Genomic DNA, 23,975 nt, shown 5'->3' on the forward strand with positions numbered 1-23,975 from the left:
TGCCACCCAGGCTGACACCGCACGGGTGGCGTCCGCGGTGGAGGCAATGGGTGCGACGGTGTCAGACATGGGGAACGGTTTGCGAGGCCTGGGGCCTTCCGTGCAGGCGGCGTCTGTGGCCCAGGAAATGGCTGCCCTCTCACAAGAGGCCATGAGCCAGTGCCAGCGCCAGATGGCAGAGGCGCTCAACGCCATAGCCCAGTCTCAGCAGGCCATGGCCCAGTCTCAGCAGGCCATGGCCAAGTCTCAGCAGGACATAGCCCAGTCTCTGCAGGCCATGGCCCAGTCTCAGCAGGCCATAGCCCAGTCTCTGCAGGCCATGGCCCAGTCTCAGCAGGCCATCGCTGAGGGCATCGGCGCCAGTGGCCATGTGCGAGCTGGCGTCGCACTGTCGCAGACAGGGTTCGACAACCCCCTGGGCTCCATGGCTGCAAACCTGCAGACCCCTGTCGATACCAGCACGGGCCTCCAGGACTGGCAGCGCCAGATGTCGGGGGCGCGTCAGATGGCCAGTCCGTTCGCATCCCCCACCCATGTAGAGGCCTGGGGGCCATCGGGCACCCCGAGGGAGGAGGAGGTGGTGTGGTCCATCCCGGCTCCCTCTGTAGGGGAGGTCCCGGTACACCGCGACACCTCGGACTCCCCCCCTTCCGTCCCAGGTGCATCGGGTGGGCAACGGGCAGGACAGGCTGGCAGCTCGCCATCCCAGTCGCCCGGGCCGCAGCCTGGCCCATCTAGGCCAGGACGCCCCAGGAAACGGCCGCCAAAGGGATCCGGTGTCAGAGGGCAGGAATCACAGGAGTCCACCTCCAGTTCTGCTGTACCGTCTGGGGAACCACGTAGACGTAGTCAAAGGGCCCGTAAGGCCAAACAATTAGACACTGAGTAAGTTGGCACGGGTGCAGGGCACAGATGAGTTTTAGGGGCTAGGGCACGTGCATGAACTCCTTTGGTTATTAAAGTCAATGTTACACCTACCGAAGCTGCCTTTGTGCTCTGTCCAAAGTGTGCGGGGGTGTCATGTACGTTGAGCGCAAGTGTGTGTGTGAGGGGTGGTCTTACCTCAGCCCCAGGTGAGTCTGCCCCCTTCCCCCTGGGCCGCCATCAACATCCCCCGGGCAGAGGACGGGACCGTGCGCTGCAGTGTCACAGCCGCATGCAGGGATGGTCCGGGTGGATGGTGGTACTGTGGCCATGGGTCAGACATAGTCCAACGATGTAGAGCCAGGAGCTCATCGGAGGCGGGTTGTCATCATTCTCCATGGCCTGCGATAGACACGCGTCCACCCGCAACTGGGTGAGCCCGGCCCGTTGTGCCGCCGGTGGATCGGCAATTGGGGGTGGGGGGTGGTGTGCATGCGGGTGGGGTGTGTGGGGTTGGGGAGGGGGGTGAGGGTGCTGGGTGGGTGGATGTGTGGGGGGTGTGGGTGGTCGGCTGTTGTCATGGTGTGCGGTCTGTGGCCATACTACCCGATTCCCACGCCCATCTAGTCAGTGAAGCGGGCGTCTATCAGTCTGTCCCGTGCCCGCTGGGCCAGCCGGTAACGGTGGACAGCCACCCGCCTGTGTCTACCCCGTCTGCCCTGACCATTGCCCCCATCCCCCTCATCTGGGGAGGACTGGGCCTCTTCCTGCTGCTCCTCCACTCTGCCCTCCTCTGCCTGCGGCACATCGCCCCTCTGCTGGGCTATGTTGTGCAGGACGCAGCACACCACAATGATGCGGCCGACGCTATCTGACCGATACTGGAGGGCGCCCCCAGAGAGGTCCAGGCACCTGAAACGCATCTTCAGCACGCCAAAGCACCTCTCGATCACTCCCCTTGTCGCTACATGGGCATCATTGTAGCGGTTCTCCGCCTCATTGCGTGGCCTCCGTATAGGCGTCATCAGCCACGATCGCAATGGGTAGCCCCTGTCGCCCAGCAACCAGCCCCTCAGCCGGGGATGGCGTCCCTCGTACATGCCGGGGATGGATGACCGCGACAACACGAATGAGTCGTGTACACTGCCTGGGTGACGGGCGCAGACGTGCAGGATCATCATGCGGTGGTCGCAGACCACCTGTACGTTCATTGAATAGGTCCCCTTCCTATTAGTGAACACGGCCCTGTTATCTGCAGGTGGCCGCACGGCGACGTGCATCCCATCGATCGCGCCCTGGACCATGGGGAACCCGGCAATGGCAGAGAAGCCCACGGCCCGGGCATCTTGGCTGGCCCGGTCCACGGGGAAGCAGATGTAGCGGTGCGCCATGGCATAAAGGGCATCTGTCACTGCCCGGATGCACCGATGCACCGATGTCTGCGATATGCCGGACAGGTCCCCACTCGGTGCCTGGAATGACCCCGTTGCATAAAAGTTCAGGGCCACCGTAACCTTGACGGACACGGGGAGAGGGTGTCCCCCGCCAGTGCCACGCGGTGACAGGTGTGCCAGCAGGTGGCAGATGTGTGCCACGGTTTCCCGGCTCATCCGGAGTCTCCTCCTGCATTCCCGGTCCGTGAGGTCCTGGTATGACTGCCGGGGCCGGTACACACGGGGCGCCCTCGGGTGCCTCCGCTGCCGTGGGGCCGCGACGTCCTCCTCCCCCTCCTCGTCCTGTCGGTCAGGTGTCCCTCCAGCCTGGGCGGCTTCCGCCTGCCCCTCTGTGGCAGCATGCGCCGCCTCTCTGGCACGCTCCTCCTCCTCCTCCTCCTCCTCCTCCTCCTCATCCAGGGCAACATAGACATGAGCGGCTGCCACCACGGCGGCCAACATCGCTGGATGGTCTGAAAACATGACGGCCTGGTGAGGGGGAGGGGAACGACGACATGTCATCATTGCCCATATCCCCTCCTCCCCCCAGCCAGGTGGCATGGACCGCATGGGTCCAACTGTTGGAGGCTGGCACCTGGCCAGGTGGACCAACTCATTTGCCCTCCCATCACCCATCCCGGCACGGACCCCCCCCCAAACCCCAACCTCCACCCCGGCACGGACCCCCCCCAACCCCCAACCTCCACCCCGGCACGGACCCCCTCCCCAACCTCCACCCCGGCACGGACCCCCTCCCCAACCCCCAACCTCCACCCCGGCACGGACCCCAACCCCCAACCTCCACCCCGGCACGTACCCCCCCCCAACCCCCAACCTCCACCCCGGCAGGGACCCCAACCCCCAACCTCCACCCCGGCACGGACCCCCCCCCAACCTCCACCCCGGCACGGACCCCCCCCAACCTCCACCCCGGCACGGACCCCCTCCCCAACCCCCAACCCCCAACCTCCACCCCGGCACGGACCCCAACCCCCAACCTCCACCCCGGCACGGACCCCCCCCCCCAACGTCCACCCCGGCACGGACCCCAACCCCCAACCTCCACCCCGGCACGGACCCCCTCCCCAACCTCCACCCCGGCACGGACCCCCTCCCCAACCCCCAACCTCCACCCCGGCACGGACCCCAACCCCCAACCTCCACCCCGGCACGGACCCCCCCCCCAACCTCCACCCCGGCACGGACCCCCCCCCCAACCTCCACCCCGGCACGGACCCCCCCCCCAACCTCCACCCCGGCACGGACCCCCCCCAACCTCCACCCCGGCACGGACCCCCCCCCCCCCAACCTCCACCCCGGCACGGACCCCCCCCCCAACCTCCACCCCGGCACGGACCCCCCCCCAACCTCCACCCCGGCACGGACCCCCCCCTCAACCTCCACCCCGGCACGGACCCCCCCCCAACCTCCACCCCGGCACGGACCCCCTCCCCAACCTCCACCCCGGCACGGACCCCCTCCCCAACCTCCACCCCGGCACGGACCCCCTCCCCAACCTCCACCCCAGCACGGACCCCCCCCCCAACCCCCAACCTCCACCCCGGCACGGACCCCCCCCCAACCTCCACCCCGGCACGGACCCCCCCCCAACCCCCAACATCCACCCCGGCACGGACCCCAACCCCCAACCTCCACCCCGGCACGGACCCCCTCCCGGCACTCCCCCGGAGCCCAGCCTACTCTAACCACCCCCCCCCTCCGCCCGCCCCCCCCCCCCCGCCCCCCGCCGCACACACACACACACAAGCCGAGACACACCTCTCCTCACGCAATCAGTCTGCGGCCACGCCATTTCCTGCCCAGAGCCAACCCCCCAGGCCGTCACTCACCTCCTCGCTGGTCGGCGTGAGCCTGGAGCACCGGGTCACGCCGATGAAAAGGAGGTTTGATTTACGTCGACGTGAACGGTCATCACGTCGACGGGACTTCGGCCCATCCGGAAGGGAGAATATCGGCAGGCCGAAAATCGGCTGCCTTGCGCAGACCCGTGACATTCTCCGCGGCAGCGGCGCCATTAACGCCCCGCCGACTTTTCTCCCTTTGGAGACTTCGACGGGGGCGGGGGCGGGATTCACGGCGGCCAACGGCCATTCTCCGACCCGGCGGGGGGTCGGAGAATGACGCCCCTGGTCGCTGCAGTCGTGGGCGGTGCGTGAACACTAGGGGGCGGCCTGTGGGGGGGGGGGGAAGGGGGGATCCTGCACCGGGCTTCACCTGGAATGTGGGGTGGCCCGCGATCGGTGCCCACCGATCGTCGGGCCGTCCTCTCTGAAGGAGGACCTCCTTCCTTCCGCGGCCCCGCAAGATCCGTCCCCCATCTACTTGCGGGGCGGACTTAGAGAGGACGGCAACCACGCATGCGCGGATGACGTCCGTTATGCGGCGCCGGCCGCGTCATCTATGCGGCGCCGCTTTTACGCGGGCAACAATGCCTGGCGCGTGTAGATGACGCGGCCCCGATACTGGCCCATTGTCAGGGCCTGAATCGGTCGGGACCGGGGCCGTTCTGCGCCGTCGTGAACCTCGACGGCGTTCACGACGGCGCGGCCACTTCGGCGTGGGAGTGGAGAATCCCGCCCCCTGTCCCTGCTAGCCCCCTGAAGGCAAGTGAATCGCCTGGTATTTGTTTCTGGAGACTCGGGAGTGCAACACCTACGTTTTTACGCCGGCGTGTGGACATAGCCCCATTTCGGGAGAATCCAGCCCAATATGATTCATTGACCAGGCTCTTTCGAATTCACTTGTTATGCTCTTTAATTAGCTAGCTGTTCACTTATTCAGATTCTACCAGGGAGGCTGGGTTTCATTGAATTGATGAAACAAGCCTGATGCTGATGGAATTTTTCCATTGAAGTGTTTTTCAATATGTGTTTGTGCTCATGTTGTGGAGAACACATTTGTTGCGCTGCCACTATTGAGTTAGTGTTAAAACTGAATGATCAAGGATATAACCAACTCTGAAATGAAATCAACTCCTGTCTCCTCAAGAGATAGATAAACCATCCATATCCACTGAAAAATAACTGGCCCACTAGAGTTTTTGATTGATTTTTGTGTGGAAGTGGAAAAAAATGTTAACTTTTCAGCTTGAGATACCTTGAAAACATCAACCAAGTTATTTGTAGAAGGATTATGTGTGTATAATGCATTCAGGATTTAAAATATCATCCTGAGAAGTAACGTTTTTAAAAATAATTTTTCTTCTAATCTCAGGTTGTTACTTTTCTGGTGATTATAAATATGAGGCTTTGTGTTTGACGTCTGAATATCCTGCGGATTTAATATCAGAAGCTTCTCGATGGGTGGAAATCATTCAGCTAGATTCAGCTGATCGTCCGCAGTTGTAATATTTCTCAATACTTTTCCAGACATTGCCATTATCTCTGAACCTGCGCACTTTCCAATGAAGTGTTGAGGGAACTCAGTGTGCTTTCAATTGAATGATGATTCCAGATTTAAGTTGCTTTTAGGGACAGGTCTTACTCTTTTGGGGTGGAGAAAGATCAGGGAGCCCGCTGGAACTGGCATGATGGCAGGGGAAGTGTGTGAGGGGCTTGAGGGGGAGCGGGGGTGGCAGTGGGTGGGGGTGGGGATGTTGGCAGTGCGTGTGCCTGGATTAGATTCCCGGGGTCAGGAAAACCATCTCTAGTTAAGCTGGCCGATGTGGGAATCCACCTGCTAGTTATGGGATGTCACTAAGGTTCATTAATAATAATAATCTTTATTAGTGTCACAAGTAGACTTACATTAACACTGCGATGAAGTTACTGTGAAAAGCCCCAAGTCGCCACACTCCAGCACCTGTTCGGGTGCACAGAGGGAGAATTCAGAATGTCCAATTCACCTGACAAAACACGTCTTTAGGGACTTGTGGAAGGAAACCGGAGCATCCGGAGGAAACCCACGCACACCCATGCAGAGTCACTTGAGAGCAATTGTCTCGAATTTAATTGTTGTTCAGGGATTTGATGACTCAAGTGGCTCTCCTGAAGGGCCCCTCCCTTGACTCTACTGGGCTTGCCGATGTCCTATTGGCAGGGTCACACCTTAACTGGCACTCGGTGCTCAATCGAAGAACCGGCTTCAGGAAGGTGGGGGTAGGACTAGCAGTCAGCCTCCCGACCTTGCCTCTGACTCCCTGTCTTCCCCCTCTCCAATGACCTCCATCCTTCCCACACTCACTTGTCCCCAGTGATGATCACTGATGAAATCCTTAGCGTGTTACAGGCAGCAACCACTGCTTCTGGTGACTCTGATGGCAACAGAGACCTGCCAGTCTCTGATTGGTTGGCAGCCTTGGATTGGGTGCCAGGTGGGGATTTCAATCTCCAGCGTCTTAAATTTCACAGGATTTGTCCCCCCCTGTTGTTCGCATTGGCGATCGAACCATTGGCCATGTCATTGAGGGAGTCTAATAAATGGAAGGGGGTGGTCCGAGGGGGAGAAGAGCATCGGGTGTCGCTATATGCGGATGACCTGTTGCTGTACGTGGCGGATCCAATGGAGGGGATGGTGGAGGTCATGCAGACTCTAAGGGAGTTTGGGGAGTTTTCGGGCTATAAGCTCAATGTAGGGAAGAGTGAGCTTTTTGTATTACAGGCGGGGGACCAAGAAAGAGGGGTAGGGGACCTACCGCTGAGGAGGGCGGAGGGGAGCTTTCGGTATCTGGGGATCCAGATAGCCAGGAGTTGGGGGGGCCCTACGTAAACTGAATCTGACGAGGTTGGTGGAGCAAATGGAGGAGGATTTCAAAAGATGGGACATGTTACCGCTCTCGCTGGCGGGTAGAGTGCAGTCGGTCAAAATGGTGGTCCTTCCGAGGTTTCTGTTTGTATTTCAGTGCCTTCCCATCGTGATCACTAAGGCCTTTTTTAAGAGAGTAGGCAGGAGTATTATGGGGTTTGTGTGGGCGAATAAGACCCCGAGAGTAAGGAGAGGGTTCCTGGAACGCAGTAGGGACCGAGGAGGGTTGGCGCTGCCAAACCTGGGGAGCTACTACTGGGCAGCAAGTGTGGCGATGATCCGCAAGTGGGTTATGGAGGGAGAGGGGGTGGCATGGAAGAGGATGGAGATGGCGTCCTGTATAGGAACGAGCCTGGGGGTGTTGGTGACGGCACCGCTGCCACTCTCGTCGACAAAGTATACCACGAGCCCGGTGGTGGCCGCAACGCTAAGGACCTGGGGCCAGTGGAGACGGCACCGGGGTGCAATGGGAGCATCGGTGTGGTCCCTGATCAGGGGTAACCACCGGTTTGTCCCGGGGAAGATGGACGGGGGATTCCAGAGCTGACATCGGGTGGGGATTGGAAGAATGGGAGACCTGTTCATCGACGGGACGTTTGCGAGCCTAGGGGCACTGGAGGAGAAGTTTGAGTTACCCCGGGAAATGCCTTTAGATATTTGCAGGTGAGGGCTTTTGTGAGGCGACAGGTGAGGGAATTCCCGTTGCTCCCGGCACAAGAAGTTCAAGATAGGGTGATCTCGGGTGTATGGGTCGGGGAGGGCAAGGTGTCGGAAATACACCAGGAGTTGAAAGAAGAGGGGGAAGCGCTGGTAGAAGAGTTGAAGGGTAAATGGGAGGAGAAGCTGGGGGAGGAGATCGAGGAAGGTCTGTGGGCTGATGCCCTAGGTTAATTCCTCCTCCTCGTGTGCCAGGCTCAGCCTGATACAATTTAAGGTGGTCCACAGAGCGCACTTGACGGGGGCGAGGTTGAGTAGGTTCTTTGGGGTAGAGGACAGATGTGGAAGGTGCTCAGGGAGCCCGGCGAACCATGTCCATATGTTTTGGTCATGCCCGGCACTGGAGGGGTTAGGGGGAGGAGTGGTGGGATCAATATCTCAGGTGGTGAAAGTCCGGGTCAAGCCAAGCTGGGGGCTAGCAATATTTGGAGTAGTGGACGAACCGGGAGTGCAGGAGGCGAAAGAGGCCGGCATTCTGGCCTTTGCGTCCCTAGTAGCCCGGCGAAGGATCTTGCTAATGTGGAAGGAGGCGAAGCCCCCTAACCTGGAGGCCTGGATAAATGATATGGCTGGGTTCATAAAGTTGGAGAGGATTAAGTTTGCCTTGAGAGGGTCTGCGCAGGGGTTTTACAGGTGGTGGCAACCGTTGCTATACTATCTTGCGGAGTGTTAGAGGAAGGTCGCTCAGCAGCAGCAGCAACCTTGGGGGGGGGGGGGACACACGTCCTGGGAGGGGGGGGGGGAGAGGGGGGACTGCCTGGGAGGGTGGATGAGCAAGAGATAGCATGAAGGGTTGGGGAAACTGGCACGTACGGGTGACGGCCAGTGTACAAAGCTGTGTAAATATATCATTTTGCCATGTATATATCTTGCTCTGCGCGATTTCTCGTTTTTTTTTTGTTACGGGGGGGGGGTGGTTATTGTTTGTAAGGGAGAAAAATTGTGTTAAAAAACTTTAATAAATATATTTTAAAAATTTTTTTTAAAATTCACAGGATGCCCGATACTGGCCAGTTAAGTGCCTAATGGCCACTTAATTGCAACAGACCTACCCCACAGAAGTGACACAGGATTGCCACCAATTCTCCAAACGGTGTGGGGGGGATCCCAGACAATGGCTGGGGAGGATTATGTTACTTTGTTTATTCCTATTAATTTATTGCTCTGTTAACACAAAGCATATATTTATTCTTTAACCACAGTGGTGAGTGGAAGGGTTGCTTTATACCAGCAGTTTACTGCTTTCCGGGCCTGGTTCTGGAGCACTCCTGAAGCACACCATTAGGTGAATCTTGACTTTAGCGTTTTATCTCCCTCCTGGCTGAAGCCAACAAAAATGTAAATGAGATATAAATGAGCCAATGATTTGTTTTCACCCCATTGACAGCAGCACATCGACCCCCGTGGGCCCCGTTACTAAATTAGCACAAATCTCACAAACCAAGTGAGAATTCTATTTCATATGCACGTAAACTATGTGGACAGGTAGTTTATCTGTAATATGATGCCAGCATGTCAACAATTTTATAACATGTGGCTCAGAAAATGAAATCCTGTTCCCACTTTGGAGTAATGCTTACTTCTTTTGAAGACCACAGGAAAACAGCAACATGCTCGAACATCGCAGCTGCATTAGCATGTTATTCAACCATCTTGTCACCTAATGTCCATCCATGACATTATTGAAGGCAGTGGGTGCGGTTCAACGACCTCGTTGCGTCCGGTTTGGTGTCAGGACGAGACAGTTGAATCTCGCGAGAGGCCTCTCGTGAGATTTGCGACGCTCAAAACATCTCACGTGATTCAACATTACACTCATTTAAATATACGTTTGCTGGATTCACCCGGCACCAGGGATACGCTGGGTGGTCAGGGACAGAGCAAGGTGGCACCCTGGCTCCCCAGGCACCTGAGTGTCTCAGAGGGGCAGAAACAGGGGCTGGGGACTGGAAGGGGGCTGAATATCCGGCAGCTGGACAAAATGGGGCTTTGATGTGCGAGCTTCAGCAGGAAAGGACTCAAGTGCCGTAGCGCCGAGAAACACACCGCTAAACGTGCCCTTAGGTGGACTTTAACTAGAGTCTGCTGAATCACACTCAATGTTTAGATAAAGGGACAAAGGAGGGCTAAAATGTCACTGTGGAGCACAACGGGAGATTCAGCAATTAGATCCTCATTTCTCTGAGGGAGCATTAGTCAGATAGATCAATGCCTGTTCTTTTTTTATTGAACTGTACATAATATTAGCGGCGTCAAAAAGAATAAATATAAAAAGCTGATCAATTTATCTCACCTCCTTTCTAAGAGAGAGGCATGGAGAGGTGGAACGTTCACAACTGCAGCGAGCTGGGCAGAATGATCCAAGTTGGTTTTCAGACATTTCCCCAATTGCCTATTTCATCTTTAAGGCCACCTCAGAGTGGATATCCTGAGAACGCCAACTGCAAAGTGTGTGCAGAAATGGCTGCACACCCTGTCCTCTGCCACTAGTACTCCAGCTCTGGAAGCACCTGGGCCTTTGCAGATGCTTGCAGGAGTGGGCTCTGGGCTTATCAACCACCCAGCTGTGGGTTACCTTGACGAGGAGGTATTTTAATTAAATGGCTTCTATTTTACTGTGCCATCTGCAATGCTGATTCTTTTGTTCGGTTGTGCGGTTTAAATGAGGAAAAATGGACAATAGAATCATGCAACATGGAGAGAGGCCATTCAGCCCATCATGTTTATGCTGGCTCTGCTCAAGCATTATCCTGACCCTTAATTTGGATATTCCCCAATGTGATGGCTCTTTACACAAAAGGGCCTTCAACTGTTATTTGCTTAATTATGTTAACATTTGCCACATCTCATTAACTTGCCAAATTAGAGAACTCTTTTTATGTTATGCTTATAATGGCTATGAAATGTAACAGGAATAAATTATACATAGTTCACACCCTTTGAAACAGTTAACTAATTGCGTTTATTAACAGGATGGTTTCTCCCGAGCTTTGTTGTATTACTCAAAAGGAAAAGTGGAGCTCTTACGTGACTGCCTAGAGACAGTGGACTGGTCCATATTTAAGAACTCAGCGACCAACTTAAATGAGTATGCCACCACCGTCACAGACTTCATCAGCAAATATGTGGACGACTGCGTGCCAAAGAAAGCAGTACCTGCGTTCCCCAACCGGAAACCATGGCTCAATTGTGAGATTGACTCCCTACTGAAGGACAGATCTGAGGCGTTCAAGGCAGATGACCCTGACCTATACAAGAAATCCAGGTACGACCTCCGCAAAGCCATCCGGAATGCCAAGAGAGAATATCAAACCAAGCTAGAGTCACAGACAGACTCTCGGCGGTTGTGGCAAGGACTAAACAACATAACGGGCTACAAAGCGAAGCCTAACAGTATCTCTGGCAGCAGCGCACCCCTCGCCGATGAACTCAATGCATTCTATGCTCGGTTCGAGCAGGTAACCAACAATCCGCTGTCGAGTGCACCAGCAGCCCATAATTCACCCATACCCACCATCACAGCTTTTAAAGTCAGATTGGCCTTCCTGAAAGTGAACCCTCGGAAGGGGACGGGCCCAGACGGGATCCCTGGTCGTGCATTCAGAGCCTGCGCGGACCAGCTGGCAGAGGTATTCACGGACATCTTTAACCTGTCCCTACTCCACTCCGAGGTCCCCACCTGCTTCAAGAGGACCACCATCATACCGCTACCAAAGAAGAACCAGGCAACGTGCCTCAATGACTACCGACCAGTGGCCCTGACTTCAGTCGTAATGAAGTGCTTCGAGAGGTTGATCATGAAACGCATCACCTCCATACTCCCAGAACGCCTTGATCCACTGCAATTCGCATACCGCTGCAACCAGTCCACATCAGACATCATTTCCCTGGCCCTACACTCATCCCTAGAGCATCTCGAAAACAAGGACTCCTACATTAGACTCCTATTTATTGACTACAGCTCCGCCTTCAACACCATAGTCCCAGCCAAGCTCATATCAAAGCTCCAAAACCTCGGACTTGGCTCCCCACTCTGCAACTGGATCCTCGATTTTCTGACCAACAGACCACAATCAGTAAGAATGAACAACAACACCTCCTCCACAATAGTCCTCAACACCGGTGCCCCGCAAGGCTGCGTACTTAGCCCCCTACTCTACTCCCTGTACACACACGACTGCGTGGCAAAACTTGGTTCCAACTCCATCTACAAGTTTGCTGACGATACGACCATAGTGGGCCGGATCTCGAATAACGATGAGTCCGAATACAGGAGGGAGATAGAGAACCTAGTGGAGTGTTGTAGCGACAACAATCTCTCCCTCAATGCCAGCAAAACTAAAGAGCTGGTCATTGACTTCAGGAAGCAAAGTACTGTACACACCCCTGTCAGCATCAACGGGGCCGAGCTGGAGATGGTTAGCAGTTTCAAATTCCTAGGGGTGCATATCTCCAAAAATCTGTCCTGGTCCATCCACGTCGACGCTACCACCAAGAAAGCACAACAGCGCCTATACTTCCTCAGGTAACTAAGGAAATTCGGCATGTCCACATTGACTCTTACCAACTTTTACAGATGCACCATAGAAAGCATCCTATCTGGCTGCATCACAGCCTGGTATGGCAACTGCACGGCCCAGGACCGCAAGAAACTTCAGAGAGTCGTGAACACCGCCCAGTCCATCACACGAACCTGCCTCCCATCCATTGACTCCATCTACACCTCCCGTTGCCTGGGGAAAGCGGGCAGTATAATCAAAGATCCCTCCCACCCGGCTGACTCACTCTTCCAACTTCTTCCATTGGGCAGGAGATTCAGAAGTCTGAGAACACTCACGAACAGACTCAAAAGCAGCTTCTTCCCCACTGTCACCAGACTCCTAAATAACCCTCTTATGGACTGATTTCATTAACACTGTATGCTTCATCCGATGCCAGTGCTTATGTAGTTACATTGTATATGTTGTGATGCCCTATTATGTATTTTCTTTTATTCCCTTTTCTTCCCATGTACTTAATGATCTGTTGAGCTGCTCGCAGAAAAATACTTTTCACTGTACCTCGGTACACGTGACAATAAACAAATCCAATCCAATCCAATCCTTGATACATTCCATCTGTGCTGGCTGCACTGGGTGGGATTTGCAGAGGTTTTAAAAAACAATTCTTTATCTTTAAGGCCACCTCAGAGTGGATATCCTGAGAACGCCAACTGCAAAGTGTGTGCAGAAATGGCTGCACACCCTGTCCTCTGCCACGAGTACTCCAGCTCTGGAAGCACCCGGGCCTTTGCAGATGCTTGCAGGAGTGGGCTCTGGGCTTAGCAACCACCCAGTTGACAGATGTCCTGATGGCTCTCTATAATCAGACAGTTTGAATTCCATCAATGTCACCGCTGTGTTATGCCATGTTTAATGTTCATATATAAAATTTGCATAGAAATGAGCCATTCTGTCCAATTGGTCCACACCAGCTTCCTCCTACCCACTCCCATTAACATATATTTCTATTCCATTCTCCCTTATGTCCTTGTTTGGCTTCTCTTGAACATATCTATACTATTCACTTCAGTCACTCGATAAGGTAGTGAGGTACATATCCTAGCTACTCTCTGAGCAATGGTTTATCTCCTGAATTCTTTATTGTGTTTATTAATGACTAGTTTATATTTATAACCTTTATATAGAAAATAGCTTGAGGAGGCCATTCAGCCCTTTGAGCCTGCTCTGCCATCCTTTAGCCTTTAGTTTGGGTCTGGTCTGTGCTCCTCCTTCGTAGGTTAGTTCCGCTCCCTCTCGTTGTGTCTTTATATCTCTGCATTTGTAATTTTTCCTCCTTCAAGTATGCATTCAACCTGTTTTTATAGGTTACTTTTGGATCAACATTCAACATCAGGGGCGAAATTCTCCGACTCCCCGCCGGGTCGGAGAATCGCCGGGGGCTGGTGTGAATCCTGCCCCCGCCAGTTGCCGAAGTCTCCGTCACCGGATATTCGGCGGGAGCGGGAATCGCGCCGCGCCGGTTGGCGGGCCCCCCCCGCTCGATTCTCCGGCCCGGATGGGCCGAAGTCCCGCCGCTAAAATGCCTGGCCCGCCGGCGTAAATTAAATCACCTACCTTACCAGCGGGACAAGGCGGCGCGGGCGGGCTCCGGGATCCTGGGGGGGTCGCGGGGCGATCTGGCCCCGTGGGGTGCCCCCACGGTGGCCTGGCCCGCGATCGGGGCCCACCGATCCGCGGGCGGGCCTGTGCCATGGGGGCACTCTTTCCCTTCCGCCTCCGCCATGGTCTCCACCATGGCGGAGGCAAAAGAGACTCCCTCCACTGCGCATGCGCGGGAATGCTGTCAGCGGCAATGTCATTTCCGCGCCAGCTGGCGGGGCACCAAAGGCCTTTTCCGCCAGCTGGCGGGGCGGAAATTCGTCCGGCGCCGGCCTAGCGCCTCAATGTTGGGGCTCGGCCCCCAAAGATGCGGAGCATTCCGCAACTTTGGGGCGGCGCGATGCCCGTCTGGTTTGCGCCGTTTTGGGCGCCAGTCGGCGGACATCGCGCCGTTTCCGGAGAATTTCGCCCCAGCTGTGTCTCACACTATGGTATAATTCTCCATTTGAGAGACTAAGACTCAGCGGCGAAGTGACGGCTGAAACGGAGAATTCCCGGGCGTTCTACAATGCCAAAATCGGCGCTGAACCCTCACCGATTCCGGGACTGGTGAGGGGCTAACAGCGGCGCCGGGTAAAACTCCCGGCACCCGTGCCAAGAACGTCTCGAGAATGGGCTGGTCCGTGGCCGCACATGCGCACGGCGATCTTCACGATCACGCCGTACAACATGGCACCGGCAATGCGCAGACTCGACCTGCCAAATTCAGCCCCACAGGCCACCCCCTGGCCACCCTCCCACCAGTGCCCCAGCCCTCTTGGAAGCCCGCCCTCGCGGCCAGCGGCACAGCTCCCGTCCGACTATGACACAGTCTGAGCCGGGTTCCTCACCGTTCAACCATGAGGTTGGAAACTCGGCCCATCGGGGGCGGAGCATTAGGGGAGGGCCTTCCGGCGACAAGCCAAGGCCATTCTAACGGCGTGCGGTGCGCGACGTGATGACGCCATTTCGGACGGGGCAGAGACTCAACAACTGGCGTCAAACCGGCGCAGCCCCAATTTGGGCGTCAAAAGGGATTCTCCGCCCAATCGCCAATTACGATATCGAAGTCGGGCAACGGAGAATCCCGTCCTATGTTCTCCGTCGGACCTGAATTGCATCAGGAGCGCAAATAAGGAAACAATTCCCAATTCTTCGCCATGCAAATTTATCCATCGCGAGGATTCTGAGGGATTCCAGGGGAATCCCCCACTATTGGGTCGCTATTTTGACCAGGCTGCCCGATAGCGAGGTTCTCGCGGCTGGCCACTCTCTCCCGCATCGCAAATCAGACCCCACTCCCACAGCACAATTCAGACCCCCGACCCCAGGATTTCTGGGTCCTCCCCAGTACAGGGGTGACCTGACCCCAACAAAGACAGGGCAGCACGGTATCATAGTGGTTAGCACAGTTGCTTTACAGTCCAGGGTTCCAGGTTTGTTTCCCAGCGTGGGTCACTGTCTGTGTGGAGTCTGCACGTTCTCCCCGTGTCTGCGTGGGTTTCCTCCGGGTGCTCCAGTTTCCTCCCACAGTCCAAAGATGTGCAGGTTAGGTGGATTGGCCATTCTAAATTGCCCTTAGTGTCCAAAAGGGTTAGGTGGGGTTGCTGGATTACGGGGATATAGGGGATGGGGATTGATGGAGGCGTGGAACTTGGGGCTTGCGTAGGGTGCTCTTTCCAAGGGCCGGTGCAGACTCAATGGGCTGAATGGGCTCCTGTTGCATGTGATCTATGAGACCCCCGAAGTAAGGAGGCACCTGACAGATCCCCCAGAAGAGACAACCTTGTAAGAAATCCCTCCAGAAGACAGCTCCCTGTTTGGAAGCTGGAAGCTGGAGAGAAGTCCAGAGCGAGGCAGTGAATAAAAATCACTGTTTTAATACTCAGCTGGACAATACACCCCCTGGCTTAGACACAGGAAGCAACATCTGTAAATTCCTGGAAAGAGAAAAACAGTCATCTGTGTTTAAACTCCTTCAGATCTTTGAGCTGAAAGCTATTCTCTTTGCTATTGATTTTATTAGGCTGTGATTGGCAGCTTTCACCCCGCCACCCTGAGCTGTCAGCATTGTTCCATTAATCTTCCTTCATGATTGAGTAACTTTGAAGTGGTCTGACTGCAATGTTTATAAACATTAAGCTTTAATTGAAAGCTCCCGGACCACTTCAGAGTTAAGTGCTGTCCATTTCTAGCTGACCACTTCAAAGTCACTCAACCATGAAGGGAGAGGATTGGAAAGTACTTAATTCTGTTTGAAGTGGTCCAGTAGCTGTCAATCCAAATTTTTGCCACGTTTGGGATAAATTTGCCATATTAGTTGATGAGGCCTAGGAATGATTTTAATTCTGTCATACTTCGTGAGATTGGTGCTTCTTTGATGGCCTTACCTTTATCCTCCATGAGGTGTCGGCCTTTTCTACCAACTTGGTACCCTAGGTAGATCACTTGCCTGTCCCGAAGATACATTTATCTCACTTGAGACGAACACCTGCATTGGAAATTCCTCTCAAAATCTCCTCCATGTTTGCTAGGTATTATTTTTCTTGGCTCCTGTGATTGGTATGTAGTCTAAGTATATTGCCGCTTTAGGTAGCCTTTAGAAAATGTTCTCCATCATGCATTGAGAAATGATGCATGCTCATGTGGCTCCGTATATTTGTAGAAACCCTTATGGTGTCAATTGCCACATAATTCCTGGATGACTCGTCCAATTCTAGCTAGAGGTAGGCACGGCTCATTTCTAGTTTGGTGAAGGCCTGATCCCCAGCCAGTTTGGCATATAGAGCTTTTATGCACGGCATGGGTACTGATCTAACTGAGAGTGGCCAGCCGCGAGAGCCTCGCTTTCGAACTGTTAGTTCATAATTACCTCAAAGGCAGACCGACAAGGGCTTGAGGACGGGGACTACTGGTGCAGCCCAACCTGTGAACTGCACAGGCTCTATAACCACTTGAGTTTGGTCTCTACTTTGGTAGGTAAAGTGCATGGGGCTGGCTGGATCCTGTAATATTTGTGTAGGGCATCGAGATTCACATAAATCTTTTCCCTTGCTCCCTTTATTCTACCAAGGCCTTCTTGGAATACCTTGGGATATTTGCCAATGACCTTGTATAATCCACCGATTCTTTGTTTAAAAAATTATAGCCAGTCCAGACTATCCTCTGGAGCCAGTCTCTGCCCAGAAGCCGGGTACTGGTCCTCAGACAACTATGAGCAGAGTCTGTTGCCCATAGGTAATCGGGATCATCATGGTCCCCATAATCTTCAAAAGTTCCCCTGTCTATGTAACCAACCTGGCCCTGGTGTCTCGCAGGTCTAGTGGAAAGATACCCATCCAGACCGTCAGAAGGTCTATTCACTGATGCTAGAGGTGGCAGCTCCCATATCCACCCCCAATTCTAGTGAATGGCCGCTGACCAAGAGTGTTATCTTCATTGGGGTTATCTTAGGGGTAATGATGCAGTTTAGGTGCATCATAGATCATAGATCATAGATCATAGTATTTACAGTGCAGAAGGAGGCCATTCGGCCCATCGAGTCTGCACCGGCTCTTGGAAAGAGCACCCTACCCAAGGTCAACACCTCCACCCTATCCCCATAACCCAGTAACCCCACCCAACACTAAGGGTAATTTTGGACACTAAGGGCAATTTATCATGGCCAATCCACCTAACCTCGTTCTGTCCTCCAATGGCTGATAGACTTGAAAGGCCGTGGGCCTGAGGTGGCTTTTGTTTCTGGTCTGGGCGGCACACGCACTGCTGATTCTGGCAGGATTGCCTGGGTCATGTTCTTTGGCCGCACTTACAGCAGCCTTGTGGCAGACCCTTGTAGTCCTCCGGCGAGGCTTCCCTGGTTATTCTAGGGTTATCCGACCGTCTATTAGATGATAGAATTGCTGAATGTTGAGTTGGTGATGGTGAGGCACAAGGGAGTCTTCACTGGGAATACGGGCTTTTATGTATGAGGGTCCTCTCCAACCCCCCCTCCCCCACGTTGAGCGTGATAAACGCTGCTGTCCATCATCCCCGGGGTTCTTGGACACCTTTCTCGATGTTCTCCAAGAATAGTGCTAATTTAACAGCCCTTTTGTGCTCTTGCGTGGGTTCTGCCAACAATGTTTTTTGTGTTGCAACACTAGCCTATCGCGTAGCATCTCGGTCAGGGATGGGCCAAACTTGCAATAGTCGGTCAGCTTCCTTAATCTAGCCAGGAATTCTGTCACGGTTCCCCGAGGGCCCTCCCAGCCGTATTGAATCAGTGACAATGGCCGATTACGGACGGCTTTGGGTCGTAATGGTTCTTTGCTGGATCCACAATCTCATTGAATGTTTTAGTGTCGGGGATACAAGATAAGGTAAATTCTTAATAACGATGAACGTTGGGATCCCTGATGCTGTCTAAAGAATGACTTGCTCTCTGTCAACGTCTTCTATGCTGTTTGAGTGGAAGAAGTAGTGCATACATTCGGCATACTGGGGCCAGTCCTCCAAGTCCGCATCATAAGGCTCGAGCTTCCCAAACAAGGACATTTCGAGTTTTTCTTTTTGCGTTATTTCTTACCAAAGCTGTCGTTGGGGAGTTTAGAAAAGACTGCTCTGAATCCCATGCTTGATCCTCATCGGCAATGTATAAATTCCAGGAGGCGCCGAGTGAAAGGCCAAACTGGTTTATTTTACACTGAAAATAAAGTCGCTACCACGGTAAACAAAATAAACGCCCTGGCCCAGGACTATCGGGAACTCCCGGGTTGAGGAGCTCCATTTAAAGGTCCTGCGAACGAGCCCCAGCTGGACAGGCCTCTATCTGCTCACCAAGGGAACTTGTATTCGACAAAGCCCAAGGGTAGACCAATCAGTGATCCCCCATAGCCCTCGCGAAGGTTATCACAAAGTTGATGTTTCCTTTCTTCTACAGAAGGTTTTAATCAACTAATTAAAGTTCTCTCAAATATATGGACTGGAATGTCTTTTAATTAGGTGCGAAACTGACCTTTGGTTCAAGCTCAATCTTAATTAAGTGTTCATTGCATTTAAAATTACTTAAACCTCCTCACTAAACAGGTAGAAGTTATAGGTTACTGTGTTTACAATATAAAGAAAAATCAACAGTCGTATAACATTAGCAGACTTCCAAATAAACTGATGAACCCCCTGTTCCTTTAATTACTGGGATCTGTGTGGGCCATGGGTGACGGGAGACCCATGAAGGTTGTGGGTTTGAGTCCCATTCTTGAACTCAAGCATAAACGTCAAGGCTGATGATGCTCCAGTGCAATATTGAGGGAGTGCTTCATTGTCAGATATGCTGTCTTTCAGGTGAGCTGTTCAACTGGGGCCTTGTCTGTTCCCTCAGGTAATGTAATGGGTTCCATTGCATTATTTTGAAGATGAGTAGCGATCTCCTTATGTCCTGGCCAATGATTATAGCAATATACTGCAAGGGACCTACGGAGTGGGCATGATTATCTTCCCCGTGGTCCTAGCGGTGTATGTGCTCTCCTGCTAGGGGCGGGCAATCTCTGTTAACCCGTGTGTGTGAAGAATCGTCCAGTAAGGCACTGACTAGGAGAGAGGAACCCGGTAGGGCTCAACCGAGCCGTATATACATTGTATTGTAAATAAATCTTGGCTGGGATTCTCCGGTATCCGGCGTCGGGCCGCCCGGAAGGTGCGGAATCCTCCGCACCTTTGGGGGCTAGGCCGGCGCTGGAGTGGTTGACACCGCACCAACCAGTGCCGAAGAGCCTCCGCTGGCCGGCGCGGGTTGGCGCATGCACAGGAGCGCCAACGTGTCCTGGCGCATGCGCAGAACCGCTGGCGTGATCCCTGCGCATGCGCAGGGAGGTTTCTTCCCCACGCCAGCCATGGCGGAGCTTTACACAGGCCGGCGGGGAGGGAAAGAGTGACCCCACGGTACAGGTCCGCCCGCAGATCGGTGGGCCCCGAACGCGGGCCAGGCCACTGTGGGGGCCGCACCAGGGGCCGGATACCCCCGCGCCTCCTCCGAGGACTCCGCAGGCCGCCCTCAGAGCCAGGTCCCGCCGGTACGGACCTGGTCTAATCCACGCCGGCGGGATAGGCTGAAAACGGGTGGCCGCTTGGACCATCGGGGACCGGAGAATCTCCGGGGGGGGGGGGGGGCGCTGCCAACGGCCCTGACTGGCGCGGCGCGATCCCCGCCCCCGCCAGAAAAACTGGCACCGGAGAATTCGGCAGCTGGCGTCGGAGCGGCAGGGTGGGATTCACGCCACCCCTTGGCGATTCTCCGACCCGGCGGGGGTTCGGAGAGTCCCGCCCCTTTTCTTTGCTTTGCATAAATTAGGAGAGGGGAATGTACAACAGGACTTAGGTGTCCATGTACGCCCGTTGCTGAAGATAAGCATGCAGGTACAACAGGCAGCAAGGAAGGCAAATGGTATGCTGGCCTTCAGTGCGACAGGATTCGAGTGCAGGAGCCGGGATGTCTTGCTGCAATTATACAAGGCCTTGGTGAGGCCACATTGGAATATTGTGTGCAGTTTTGGCCTCCTTACCTGAGGAAGAATGTTCTTGCTCTAGAGGGAGTGCAGTGAAGGTTTACCAGACTGAATCCAGGGATGCCGGGACTGATGTATGAGGAGAGGTTGAGTTGGTTTGGATTGTATTCGCTGGAGTTCAGAAGTATGAGGGAGTGGAGCTCATAGATACCTATAACATTCTAGCAGGAATAGACAGTGTAGATACAAAAAGGATGCTTTTGATGGTGTGGGTGTCCAGAACCAGGGGTCACCATCTGAGGATATGGGGTAGACCATTTAGGACTGAGATGAGGAGACATTTCTTCACCCAGATAGTGGTGAGCCTGTGGAATTCACTACCACAGAACGTAGTTGAGACCAAAACATGTTTTCATCATGGAGTTATAAATAGCTCTTGGGGCAAAAATGATCAAAAGATATGGGGGAAAGTGGCAACTGAGTTGGATAATCAGTCATGATCATAATGAATGGCGGATCAGGCTTGAAGGACCAAATGGCCTCCTCCTGCTCCTGTTTTCTATGTATCTGTGAAAGGTGGGTAAGTTGGTAGGTGGCTAGCATGACAGGTAGGTGAGGTGGGCAGGTGAGAGAGTGAGTAGGTGGGTTGGGGGTATAGTCAGGTCGGGCCAGGAGGGAAATGGAGGATCGGGAGCTTTGATGGGTGTAGTTGGGTGTTGTGGGCTAGTCAAGTGGATCGTGGGGGGTTGTCAGCACTCGGGGAGGTGGAGTCGCTGGGGGATGGGGGAAGTCGCAGGACTCAGCTGGAGGAAGACTAGAATCTTTTGGTCGAACATTCCCAGGGTAACTATCCAGATAAGAAAGTTGGAATTGTCTAAAATATCCGACTGTAACTCAGAGTCAGAGATTTTCTCGGAGGACCATGGGAAGTAGGGGAAATTGCTCATCGGAAGGTCCAAATTCGCAGGTAATTCCCTCGGAGACCATTGGGCCGGGAGTTAAATGGGGTTCCGACCTCCATCTTGATCGTACGTCTGCTTTCCAGAGATTTGCAGACCGGGACTTCGCAGATTTCGGCCATGATGTCAATGTCAATAGGCATGGGAACGTCCAACACCAACAGGGATCCATTCAGAACTTGGAGTCCATCCATTGCAGTGTGCAAGCAGTGGGCAATTGCATGGGAACACTTGTGAATTGAGCAGCGCCTGAAGGCTGATGTCTCGGCTTCCGGTACAGCACAAGCAGAATCCACTCAGGCTGTGAGTGGAAGCTCAGACTGAGCTCATGAGTTGCCTGCTTGTTGTCATGGTTGAGGATCTCAGTGCTCAAAGGGCCATGCAGTCTTCTACAGCTGCCCAGCAATCTCTCCTCCATCAGATTAATCGGATTATTGAGGCACTGTCCTTGGGGGAGTGGCAGTGGCTTCACTGAGCACAAACTAGCTCATAGAATCATAGAATTTGCAGTGCAGAAGGAGGCCATTCGGCCCATCGAATCTGCACCGCCCTTGGAAAGAGCACCGAACTCTCTCAGGGAGTCAGTACTCTTGCTTCCGCTTCTGACATTCCGCAGGTGCCCCTGATGTTAGCTGCCAGTCAGCCCAGGCTGCTGCCACCCAGGATGAGGTGGTTCAGTGTGAAATCGGGCCCTCAAGATCCAGCGCTGCTCGACGGAGCCCTGCAAGGCCATGTGCATTCTAACCTGCAGTGAAAGTCAACAGCCTTCCACCAGCCATACAGCAGCCATTGGGATATTGGACGTGGAAACGCATACAAATGTCAGGCAGTGAGAGGATGGACAAGGAGCAATAGTTCTGGGGCGGGATTCTCTGGGAATCGGCAGGGCGGGCAGAAACGGCGTAGTGGAGTGGCGGGAACCACGCCGGCGTCAGGCCGCGATTCCGCACCTTCAGGTGCTAGGCCGACGATGGAGCGGTTTGCTCCCCGCCGGATGGCGTGGAAGGCCTTTGGCGCCGCGCCAGCCGGGGCCGAAGGGACTCCGCCGGCCGATGCGGGTCCGCGCATGCGCGGGTGCATTAGCGTCTGCTGACGTCATCCCCGCGCATGCGCACATGGAGTCACTTCCGCACCGGGAATGGCGGATGACCACGGCCTCCGGTGTGGAAGGAATAGAGTGCCGCCACAGCACAGGCCCGCCCGTGGATCGGTGGGCCCCGACTGCAGGCCAGGCCACCGTGGGGGCACATCCCGGGGCCAGATCCCCCCGCGACCCCCCATAACCCCGGAGGCCACCCGCGCTGCCAAGTCCCGCCGGTAAGGGACGAACTCCAATTTACGCCGGCAGGACCGGCTACAGGCGGGCGGGACTTCGGCCCATCGCGGGCCGTAGAATTTGGGCGGCCCCGGGGCCCATTGAGTCGCGCCTGAACCCGCCATTCTCCGAGGCGGGCGGTGCGACTCACGCCACGCCGGTTTTTGGGGGGTGGGAGAATTCGGAGGCCGGCGGGAGCGGGATTCACGCCGACCCCCGGCGATTCTCCGACCCGGCGTGGGGTCGGAGAATCCCGCCCCTGGTTTGTCGATATTATTGGAAATGTTGTTGGGTCAGTTTGTTATGGAATGGACCTTTGGCAATGAGTTTGATTTTGGTATTTTGACACTGTGATGCTCTGTAACTGAGGGATGGTAAATACAAGGAATTCTGGAGCTATGGCTTTTCGTGGGCCCAGAATCTGGTTAGCTTCTCCTGAACAGTCTGTCCAAAACAATGGGCTCTGGATGCTTCCATCCTTCCTCCGCCTGTGGAGGGACTGCACTCTCATTGGTCAGGGTTGTCCAGCACACTGCAGAACAAACAGATGTGGAGACAGGCCCAGCTGTGTATTGTCGGGTTTCACCTGCACTGTCCAGACAGTGGAACTGTTGTTTTAGAATGTCAATAATCGCATGGAAGTGACGTATAAGGGCAGTGAATCTAATGTATGGGTAGATAGGATTTAAGGATGGGGGGAGTTGGGTGTGCTATTGTGGTTTTTTTGCGTTTGTTGGATCTCTCTGTTTAGAATGTTAAAAACGTTAAAAATGTGAAAATTATAAATGCCTCAATAAAATATTTTCTAAAAAAAAAGAAAGTCAATAATCTTCTCCATGGCAGCAGCATGGTTCTCTCTGAACATGTGATACCCACTTTTATTTGGATTGTACAGTGGACTCTTGAGCCAGGAATAGAGTGGGTCGCTCTTGTCACCAAGCTGCCAACTTCTGAATATGGCAGGAATGGAGAATCATCGAATCCCCATAGTGCAGAAGGAGGCCATTTGGCCCATCAAGATTGCACCAACCCTCCGAAAGGGCATCCATCTCAGCCCACCCCACTCCCCCACCCTATCCCTATAACCTCACCTAACCTGCACGTTTTTTGACACTAAGGTGCAATTTTATCATGGCCAATCCACCTAACCTGCACATCTCTGGATTGTGGGAGGAAACCGGAGGACCCGGAGGAAACGCACGTAGACACGGTCCACACAGTCACTCAAGGTTGGAATTGAACCCAGGTCTGACGCTATGAGGCAGCAACGTTAACCATTTTGCCACCGTACCGCCCGTGTA

The sequence above is a fragment of the Scyliorhinus torazame genome, chromosome 16 (genome assembly GCF_047496885.1).
Source record: "Scyliorhinus torazame isolate Kashiwa2021f chromosome 16, sScyTor2.1, whole genome shotgun sequence".
Classification (NCBI taxonomy): Eukaryota; Metazoa; Chordata; class Chondrichthyes; order Carcharhiniformes; family Scyliorhinidae; genus Scyliorhinus; species Scyliorhinus torazame.